Raw genomic sequence first — 11,775 nt, 5'->3', positions numbered from 1 at the left:
AATCCATCACTGAGTTAAAGCTGAGACCACACCTTCTATAGACTGTTCCCAGCCAGTGACTGAGTGCATCAAAGACTCCTGATGTCTAACTTTGGCCAAACCAGGATGTCTCCACACCACCTTCTCTCTCTCCCTTCACTAAGGATCACACTTGCATGGTGGTCTATGGCTCCTCCAAACTTCTCTGGCAGCCTTTCTACTTTCTTTCACACAGGCATTTCCTCTAAGGAGCTCCTCGCATGTTGGCCTGACTTGGTATTTGTTTCTCAGAAGACCCAGGCTAACACCATATGGCATTTATCTATGAACATGCTAAATCCTTTGCTTATTATATTTGTTTTATTTTCCATCTCTATCCACACACAAGAAGGCAGGATTTTTTTTAACTATTCTGTTTATTGGCATATCTCAGATAGCTAAAAGGTGACACATAATGAATAGTAATTTTAAAAAATAATGCCCATTTTATAGATGGGAAAATAAAGCAAGTGGCTCAGCCTATAAGTGGTGAAACTATATTCAGAATCCTGGTCTTCTGACTCCAAAGTTCTGATATTTCTTCTCTCTTCACTTATTATCCCCTGTCCTCTTTTCCTATCCTCTCACCTACCTCTCTTTGTTTTTCTACTTATTGGTCTTTCTCTTTGACCTTCTTTTTCTCAAGATGTTATTTACCTCCCATGTGTTCAGTCTCCATGGTTTGTGTGTGTGTGTGTGTGTGTGTGTGTGTGTGTAGTGTGTTTTGTGTATGTATGTGTATAATGTGAGGAGTATGTATGAGGGTAATGTGTGTATTTGAGGTGTGTGTGTTTACAATGTTACTGAGATGGACTGGTATGTCAATATTATTCAGGGATGTTGGATTCAAAAGGGGGAGGATTTGGGACATTAATGGAAACTAAAGGCAACCATGAAGGCATAGAACTGAAAGACTTCATAAGGATGTGAGAAAAGAGAGTCTGTAGAGCAAATGCCACCAGATGGGGGTTAAAGGACTAGGAGCTAACCCTACTAATCACTGACTTTGTGACACTGATCTGGTCCCTTAACTTCCTTCTCTGTCATCATCATCACTTTAGGAATTCCAGCTCAACGTTCTCCTCAGCAACAAAGACCAAACAAACAGTGAGTGGGAAAACACTCTATAAGTAGGAACAAATGTGAGCACCCTTAAGGAAGGACAAACACACACAGGTCATGAGACCCATGGCCAGGTTTTGAGTTTCTCTCCTCCTTTCACTCCTAGGTGCTGCTGTCCATCTGAGTGGTTAGAAAGGGGAAATGTCTTCAGCCTATGGTATTTGGGCAGCAACAAAGAATTTCCAGACAGTGAGTTTGGGAGAGGTGATAGAACAGGTGCCCAGGAAAAGCTGGGGAGTCACATTCCTCGTGTGTGGGATCAATCTCCCTGTGTAGAGGGTGATTTTCACAAAGTCTTGAGTACACACCTGGGAGGAGAGACTCATTAGGCTCATGAGGAGAGCAGATGGTGGATGGAGCCCAGGAAAGGGGGGCAGAGGGCTCAGTGTTGCCTGCAGAAAGAGGCATCAACTGTTCCATACACTGTGCCAGAGCCATGAGGGACTGAAGAAGAGTTGGCTCCCTCCCAAGAGCTTTGAGACCCTGGCTCTTGAGCCTTAAGGAGGAACGAATGGGGAGAATGGGGAGATCTAGTGTCCTGACTTCCTTTTCCCAATCATATAGGGTGATAAAAGGCAAAATGGGATAACAGTTTTACTTTGTGCATTCTGTCCTGCCTGGCCCAACATCTGTCAAAGGTCACAGCACACATTCTAAAGGGCCTACAGTTGTGTGGTAGCAGAAACTTTCTGATGCAGCAGAAATGTTCTTTCTGGTCCTTGATAACAGCTCCAAGAAGCCTCCACTGATTTTTGTCACTGGAGTGCCCTACTATTATAGATCCGAGACTGGAGTGCTGGAAGTCAGGGAGACTAATTGAAAACTCTGCCAATGATTTGATAAATGACAAGGAAGATGAGCAAATGAACATGTTCTCTCCAAAAGGAAGCATGAGGAAGGGGCACCAGGAGGGCAATGATGCCCAGGCCACTGTGGAGGTGCTCAACATGCCCACCAGGTATACAGCTATACCTAGGGCCTGGCACCCATGGTCCTCATAACCTGTGCACAGGTGGAATTCTCTAAGATCAGAACCCCTTCATCACTGCAGTAGAAGCCCTCGCTTACTTGCAGGGCTGGGATGAAGATGGAATGAGATCAAGTTTGTGAAAGCACTTTGAAAGTTCTTTTGAAAAGTGATGTGCAAGGTGAACTGTCTAGCATTATAAAGTCTGGTGCCGGGGGCTCTGAAGTAAGCTATCTTCCAAGTTGGGATGGGGGGAACAACCCAGGTGGGCCAAGTGATCCCACCTGCCTTTAATGCTGAAGTAATGACCACTGTGTTTCCTCCGGTCTCAATTTCTTCACCTGTACAATGGGTGGAGAGACAGATAATTTGGAGAATCTCTGGCAGCTCAGATATTTTGGGATCCTGTTCACACGCAGCTCAGATATTTTGGGATCCTGTTCACACAACCCAGATGCAAGAGGCTCAATTCCACACATTCTCTTACCTAGTAGCCTCATGTCTTCATCTGTTCTTATCTTTACTCTAGATTGGGGATGAAATAGCCAGACATACAACAAGCCCAATCAGTACCTGCATGCTCCCTCCCTGCTCACTCTCCTGAACTCCCTGCCCAGTTTACTCCAATGGAGTAGATAACTGAAAATAGAAGAAAAATTCCTTTCTCCTAAAAATTACTACCCTTAAGCATGCTCCCTGAGGTCCCTCAGGACATCTAAGCCTCTTTCTCCTCATATGTGTCTCCTCTAAGGCTGAAAATAAAATCAACAGCTCTGTGGATGTGGGGGAGTGGGAAGTGGGAAAATGGCACAATGCACTCAGTTCAGGAGAACATGGGAATGCTCACCGCCCTGGAGATTCATTCAAGCAGCTGTTGATGAGGATTTGAGAGGAAGTCTCAGCAGGTTCACCCACTCTGCAAAGCACTGGCTGGCCTGGCCCACACTTCCTGGATGTCAGCCAGGCTATCCAAGCCAGACCACGACCAGAGAAAGGACACCAGTAGAGCCAAATAGATCTTGAGCCTGGGAGGATTTCATTCCACTGAGTCATAAACTCATGGCATTTCATGATTCCTTAGAGTTCGGTCTTGCTCAGGAATTTCCTCCACAGTTCCCTGTCTGCTAATCCTTCTGCCTTTGCTTGACCATTTTCAGTGACAAAAGGTTCACTACTTCATACAACAGCCTGTTCCATGTAGGAACAGTTCTGGGTGATAAACATCCCTGCATGGACTGAATCAAAATTGTCTCCAAGGAGCCTGAGAAGTGTCCTCTACAAGACCACTACCTCCCTCCTGTCTCCTTTAGCTGTATGGCTGGTGCATAACTTGTGACTGGAACACCACTTCTCTCTAACTACACTTGGCAGCCCTCCAGAAAAAAAAAATGTACAAAAAGAAATAACAATAAAGAACCCTAACGGGTCATGTGGCTTAGGCATTCTAACTCCCTGAATGATAAATAATAATAATAATAATAATAATAATAATAATAATAATAAAAACATGAAGTGATAAACTCCTTAAGCCTAAAAATTGGTCACAGCACCCAGCCCCATGCTCTTCTTGCCTTTCTGTCCTTATCTGGGTTTTGCCCTCACTCTTCACTCGGAGGAAACCATCACAGAGGTGAAGTACTAATAGTTCTGAGTCATGGACACCTCAATCTATTCAAATTAACAAATGAAGGACATAGCCATGGGACCTTCATAAAGTTGGCACTCCCCCTCTGTCACTCTTTGACTCCTGTACGTGGCCATCCATGGGTTTTGGCCAATCAGGATCACTGTGTCTGATAGATCCTCTTACCATCTAGTTGAGAGGACATGAGAGTCACTGAGTTCCTCCCTGAAAATTATGAGTCATCCCATCTCTTCCACCCCATCTACTTAAAGCCTAGAGATTAAGGTGGTCTCAGATCTCTGTGAGAAGGTCTCCATGTGTCCAGAGAGAAAATCAGGTTTGGGGTGACGTTTCAAGGTCCCTGCACTGTGAAACTGATAGCAACGGGGACAGGCGGCATGTTACTGGGAGGGCTCAGAAGGAGGACAGCCTCTATAGGTATCGTGGAGACCCGCTGGGGTGCATTATCAGCCAGCATGGGTCAACATATGCCATTGTAAAGCAGACAGCAGGGATTGGCAAATCCAAAGCCCCATAGTGACCTGGAGGCCAGCATAACGCAGCACCATGCTTTCTCATCAAAATGTCGCGAGGGCATGGTTCACCGGATGGCGGCTTGATTTGCAGATCCTGGCTCCTGCTGGGACTCCTCCCCTTCCTGAGCTGCAAGTGCAAAAGTGACTCAGGCCAAAGACAGTGTTTCCATCCAAGCAGCCTAAACTAGATTCCACACAGATATCATCACCCAGCTCAAGTTCCCAGGCTCTCCAGACATTCTTAACCTATCTCACCACATATATTGAGGGGCACCCACCATCTCTGAGGCCCACCTCAGAAGGTGCTTATGATCCATTTTGCCACCATGAAGAGGAGCCTCCCAAAAGATAAAGCCAGTGCTGAAGAGAGCAAAGTGAGAGACAGATTCTCAATGTCGTTTGAGTGCTTGATGCAACTATAGCTTAAGTAGCTCTCCCTCTGATCTTTAGGTCTCTGGGCTGGAAGGAAAAAGGCTTGATACTGATCCAAACATCCTTCCTGGCACCTCTGTGTCCCTTTGTTAAGTGTGGGGGAAAAAGCAATACCTCTAAATAGGAAATCATTAAATAATCTTGGTCACCAACATCAGCCCCAGCAGACTAGAGAAAAAACCTCCTAAAAATTAGAGACTATAGAAGAACATAGTGTATTTTGGAGTATGTTATTGTGTGTATTGGGAGAGGAGATTTTTGTTTAATAATACAGGTAATGTATAAATATACCATTCTAAAAATAAAAAATAAAAAGTTAATGTAACACAAAAAAACTATTAAATTCTAAAAGCCCCCTTTAATTCTGTCATATTTTACCTTGTCAATCCCACTGCTTTCCTTAGAGGTCACTTTACTGCATATCCTTCCACACTTTTTTCTCTGTATTTGTGTAAATGCAGATACGCAGAAAGTTTATTTTCTTTCTCACATAAATAATGTAGCAAAAATCATGTCAAAATATGTACTCACCACATCATGACTTAATCCTAGGCATGTAGCAAGGAAATATGTCCCAGCTTTCCTTGCAGTTAGGTTAGGAACATGTAGCTGAGTTGTAGTCAATAGGAATGTGAGCAGAAGTCACATGTAACTTCTGGTCCAAGAGTTATGACTGAGAATGCTTTCTCCTTAGTGACTCTGATTTATCCCATGCCGAAATGGAATTATCAAATGAAGGCAGCATGGGTTCCAGGCTGCCACTTGGAAGAAAGCCACACCAAAGGGCCAACTGACCCACACTGGACTTGAAGTGAGCAAGATATAAACCTTAGTCATGTTAAGTTTCTGAGATTTGCTGTTACTAAAGAATAGCTTAGACTATTCTGACTACCACAAATAAAATATTACTCTACCTATTGTTCTGTGTGTTTTTTCTTCTTAAGTATATGCATATATAAGTCATTTATCTTCTCCTCAGCAAGATAATATAGTCATTGTGAGGGGATTAAGTGAGAACACTGAACATAAATTCTCTGAAACTCTCAAAACCCCTTTTCCTTCCTCTCTTGCATGCCTTCCTTATAGCACCAACTCATGTTCCAAATGAGGCCTGAAACTTTGGGGTTTTATTATCCCTCTTGGAAATAGAATAGATTATATGCTTTGTGGTACACTAAGAAGACTTCCTTGTCCCTGTACTGTATCTTAAGCTGGACCATCACAGGACAGAAAAAAAAAATGCTACCATTAGCCGTATACAGTCATCCCTCAGTATTTCCATGGGATAGGTTCCAGGACCCCTACAAACACCAAAACCTACAGATGCTCAAATCCTGTATATAAAATAGTGTAATATTTGCATATAACTTATGCACACCCTCCCATATATTTTAAATCACCCCTATGTTACTTATTAATACCTAACACAATGTAAATACTATGTAAACAGATGTTATGCCTTTTTATTTAGACTAGAGGATAATGATAAGAAAAGAAAGTCTAAATATGTTCAGTACAGATGCAACCATCATAAGCCTAACTACATAGTACACATCAACAACAATGCAACAATTTTTTCTGAATATTTTCAGTCCATAGTTGGTTGAATCCGCAGGTACAAAACCTGCAGATATGGAGGACCAACTGTATTTTTGGAGGTCTGGAGACTTTAAGATTTCCTACAAATACTCCAGGAAACATAACACTTTAAATATCCACTAGTTAAGTGAAGATTAGTGATTCAAGCTGAGAACTTGATGGTAACAGGGTATGGGATGGTGAACAAGAACACCAAGATAAGAAGGGGAGTCAAAGAAGAACCCAAAGTTATTTTATGCTTCACAGTTCTATTTAATTTATTTAAAAGCACATCTTTCCAGTTTAGTGTCTGTTACAGTCTGTTATTTCTAATTCTTGGAAAAGTGGTCACCCACATGGGGAATCCCTGACAACACTCAATTAACCAGAGTGTCCAAGCAACCAGAGGCCCCAGGGATGTTCAGCTGGGAAGCATAATGATGATGAATCCTGTCCATATTGTTTATGATTTAACAACTGGTTTATTATGTAGGATGTTCTGGGTTACTCCTGGGAAACTATTTAAACAAATAATCAGCAGTTAAATTACCTAATAGAAAAAGTGTTGTCAGGTTCCTGGAAGAGAACCATGACTTAAAGCTATTCATAGATTCTTAGAATTGGAAGGTACTCTCATTATCTTCTAATAAGATTCCTTCATTGCAATAGTGAGTGAATTGGAGCCTAAAGAAGTTAAGGAACTTGCTAAGGGTCAAATTTGCATTCTTCACACATACCTTTACCACCAAAGGGCTGATGTCATTTTCACTGCACTCCATAACTCCCTGGGGTTATGGAGAGAGTGCTGGAATATGATCCACAAGACCTGTTTCTAGTATAGGCTCTGCCACTCTGACCTTGGCCAAGGCCCTTAACCTTTCTGAAGTAGGTCCACTGTAAAGCTCTTCAGAGCCTGACAGTTTTATGGCTCCTTTATAAGGAAAATAACTTCATGCAGTCATTTCCTGCAAAAATTGCTATAACTTATGCTTCAAGTATAGAGCAAACCAACCCTGCCACCTCATCACAATTTCTCTCACCAGGGAGAGAGGATAAGTAGATCTCATGCTATTCCATCTCTGAGGTCATTGATCTTTCCCTCGGGTATCAGCAGCTCTCTTTTGGGATGCTTAAATGCTAAGCAAAATGGACTCACTTGAGTATCTACAAAACATCTCTCATCCCTCTCTCCTTTCTAAGAAGCTAGTTTTGTTCTAGCCTCCCTCACTTATCAGGATGCCTGCAGATGTGGGTTCTGAACTCATTGACCCAATTACGACAATCTCATTTCCCTGACCAGTTCAAGATCTCAGATTTAAACCAATCACCACCTGGCATTCCTTAGCAACTGCTATTTGTCCAGAAATTGGCAAATGACTTAAGCTGACTAATCAGTAAAAAGGAAAAACTTACATTTTGTGCTAGGGAAGGATTTTTATTCCATGGTTTTCCTACCTATCTGTGTGTGAAAGAAGAAAATGTATTGGCTCAGCTGCTGATGGCAACCATGTTGAAACCATGAGGGGAGACACCTGAGACAAGACTAACTCTTAAAGGAGAAGGAAGTTGAGCAAATCACACACACACACACACACACACACACACAAAGGGGGGATCCAGATGAGTATATCTTACCTAGAGTCTATCCTGCCTCTAAACTTCTTCTATGTGAGGTTTTTTTTTAATTCATCTTTGTTATTGAAAGTATTACAGATGTCCCTCTTTTTCCCCATTGATTATCTGCACTCCACAACCCCTTCCCCAAAGCCTTCACTGTACCATTTTCTGTGTCCATGGATTATGCATATAAGCATATTAGTTATTTGGTTCATCTCTTCTCCCTCCCCCTTCTCTCTGAGATTCTTCAGTATGTTCCATGCTTTTATGTCTCTGGATCCATTGTGTTCATCAGTTTATTTTGTTCATTGGATTCCACATATGAATGAGATCATGTAATACTTGTCTTCCTTTGACTAGCTTATTTCTCTTAGCATGACACTCTCCAGGTCCCTCCATGCTGCCTCAATGATAAGAGATCCTTCCTTGCTTTTTGCTGCATCTACTGCAAGGATGAAGACCGCTCTCAGCAATCAGACTGTGGACATCTCAGAAAATGTGGACATCACTCTGAAGGGACGCACAATTATTGTGAAGGGCCGGCCCCAGAGGCACCCTGCAGAGAGACTTCAACCACATCAATGTAGAGCTCAGTCTCCTTGGAAAGAAAAAGAAGAGGCTCCGGGTTGACAAGTGGCAGGGAAATAGAAAGGAACTGGCCACAGTTCACACTATCTGCAGTCATGTACAGAACATGATCAAGTGTGTTACACTGGGCTTCCATTATAAGATGAGGTATGTGTGCACTCACTTCCCCATCAACATCATTATTCAGGAGAATGGTTCTCTTGTTGAAATTAGAAATTTCTTCAGTGAAAAAATACATCTGCAGAGTTCGGATGAGGTCAGGCATTTCTTATTCAGTATCTCAATCCTAGAAAGATGAGTTGATTGTTGAAGGAAATGACCTTGAACTTGTATCAAATTCAGCTGCTTTGATTCAGCAAGCCACAATAGTTAAAAACAAGAATATCAGAAAAATTTTGGATGGTATCTATGTTTCTGAAAAAGGAACAGTTCAGCAGGCTGATGAATAAGATCTAAGTTGTTCAACTATAGAAACACTAAGATGCTGAATGATTTGTCACACTTGTTTATGAAACTATAAAGATGTATAATAAAAGCCTTGTATTGATTTGGGGTGGAGGAAAGATCCTTCCTTTTAAAAAAAAAAAAAGTAATATTTTTATTGATTTCAGAGAGGTAGGGAGAGATAGAAACATCAATGATGAGATGGAATCATTGATCAGCTGCCTCCTGCAAACCCCCTACTGGGGATCAGGCCCACAACCTGGGCATTTGGCCTTGACTGGAATCGACCCTGGGACCCCTCAGTCTGCAAGCCAATGCTCCATCCACTGAGCCAAACCAGCTAGGGCAAAAGATCCTTCCTTTTTATAGCTGCATAGTATTCCATTGTAAAAATGTTCTATGTAAGAATTTAAATGTCTGTCACTTAAATAAGTGTGAGAGTCTTCCTATTTCTTGCAGTCAGAAACACCCTGCCCCATAAATAAGGCCAATTAAAATACACAGAGAAGAAGGCAAGTGCCTGAAATCATGGTGTGTCCTAACTGAGGTTGATAGATTTCTCTAGTGTCATTTCTTTTTTTCCTGGAACCTCAGGGTCCCATGTGCCATGCTGCTGAAAACACCACATTCCATGTTGTCCACATTCCTTTGGATCTATAAAACTAACCCCAGGAACTGAAATTTGACCTACTTTGTCTCCTCTTAGAACCTTTGAGGAACTTGGTCAATATATTTTCTAGTCCTAGATTTCCATCTGTAAAACAAGATTGATGATACTTGTCGAGATGACTTTCATAGTCCACCTAATAAATCCATTGGCCCTTTTCAAAACCTCATCCATTTCTCCTTTACTCATCCTCTCTCTATTCCTCAACCCTCTTTTGAAAGCAGGAAAGAGTAGGATTTCAAGTAGTGGTGCTAAAAATACCACCTGAACAGGTACAGTTTCACTCTATGGACAACTAGAGCCTCTGAGATACAAGAAAATTCATTGAGGTAGAGGTGCATCACCCCTTGTGCCTTCAGCCTACTGCTTGGCAACATCTTGCAGAATGGACCTAAGGTGCCAGTCCTTACTTTGTGCCACTCCTTTGGACCTTTAAGACATCATGAATTTTATCCCAGGGCCCTAGATGGTGCTGGAATGCAGAAATTCACTCTGCTTCTTCCCTAAGAACATCTGCCAGGTACAGACTGGACCAGGTTTGGAGAATGGGACTCCCTGGGTAGGGGGAGGGCACACCAAATGGCATTGTATTGGGCACCTGCTTTCCTCCCCCATCACTAAACATTTCAGCCAGTGGCCCCCGGGTAACAGTAAACACCAAAGGCAATCTTGTATGGAATGAGAGATCCTACAAAATGTCATGATAGAACAAGCCTTCTTCTCTTCACCAAGGTTGTGGGAGGCAATCACTTTGCTTTGACTCAAAGACTCCATCTACCAAATAGTTTTCCATTCCCTTGGGACAAGATATGACAGTATTCAGATCCTTTATCTGAAAAACAGGGAGGTTGGAATAGAGAATCATCACAGTCACTTCAGAATGCATATTATTGGTTATACCATTTCCTAGAAAGGAATTCATGAGACTCCTGGAATTGAAGACTTGAGCCAAGTAGTCTCTCTCTGGCCTCATTGACCTCAACTGTTCTGTAGTCTCTATATATTTCCCAGGGTCTACCAAAATCAGATAAGGGAGATGAAGGAATGTGAGAAATGCAGCATGACCACTTGTCTCTTTTTCATATTTGGATAGTATGGAAATATTTCCTTCTTTCTAGCTTTATCTCTACCTCTCTACCTCAGGATGCATGAGAAGATAGTGGCTTTCCACTCTGGTGTTCCCTCCATGTTTTATTCCAGTCTCAGCCTTCTCAGTGACTTATGGGGCCTCCTTCCATAGGCCTCCCCAGTTGGAAAAACAGCTGAGGCCTTCAGACATTATCCCTGACTGTGAAGTCTCTGCAGGTGCTCTTGGGGTTGTCTTTCACACATGCTTTCCTCCCACCAAGTTTCCCAACTCTGAAGCAGCTGTGTGGGTATTAAGACTGGACATAGGCAGTTCCTGCACACACCCTGTGGGCTATGTAGCTTCTCACCAAACCTTCCTGCTCCCATTAGGGGTCAGGATGGACATCAGCCCACTCCACCTGGCTGCTGATATACCCTGGAATGCACTGGCAAAAGGGGAATGATGGCTCATGGGGTTAAGAAAAATGTCTGCTCCTCTTCCCACTATGTGCCTTTCTCTCTTTTCAGCTTAGAAGACTAAAGTTCAAGTCAAGGTCAGGGGAAGGGGATTGCTAATAGGGTTCAGATTTCAGACACAGAAGGAGTTGGGAGGCAATTTCTGGGCCTCTGGTTAGCCACATCTTACAGGATATTTTCTCATCCTCCAGCAATCATATCCTGAGTACCTACCATGTGCCAGGCTCTGTGTGAAGGGCCAGGGGATACCAGGATGAGCCCTACAAAACCCAGAGCAAGGGAACAGACATACTAATGATGACGAATGTGCTAACAGTGGTATACAGTATATGCAAAGGGCTGTGAGAACTCTGAAAGAGGTGACAGCATCTATGAAACTTTTCAGAGATGTGTGCTATTCTAAGGAAGAATAATTTGGAAAGAATATTCTCAACCATCTGGAAACTGAACCAATTTATGTATCAGACACAATTTCTAAAAGTCCTACACCTTACCCAGTCTATGGTCATGCTTCACATCTTATCTCTGTGAATGGAGTCCCTGGAACAGTACAGGATGAATGGCCTGATTGACCCAACACAGCAAACTGACCCAGAGCAATAATTGTCTTCATTCTTTTGTTTAGTCATCAATAAAT

The 11,775-nt window shown here is 42.5% G+C and overlaps 1 pseudogene; it reads left to right on the top strand.

Annotated features, from left to right (window-relative positions):
• Positions 1–8,329: 8,329 nt before the first annotated feature.
• Positions 8,330–9,033, top strand: LOC118709490 (annotated as a pseudogene).
• Positions 9,034–11,775: the final 2,742 nt, after the last annotated feature.

This window comes from Pipistrellus kuhlii, unplaced genomic scaffold, assembly GCF_014108245.1.
Source record: "Pipistrellus kuhlii isolate mPipKuh1 unplaced genomic scaffold, mPipKuh1.p scaffold_m20_p_7, whole genome shotgun sequence".
Taxonomy (NCBI): Eukaryota; Metazoa; Chordata; class Mammalia; order Chiroptera; family Vespertilionidae; genus Pipistrellus; species Pipistrellus kuhlii.
Note: the sequence above shows the minus strand (reverse complement) of the source record. Positions and strands in the feature narration are given on the sequence as shown.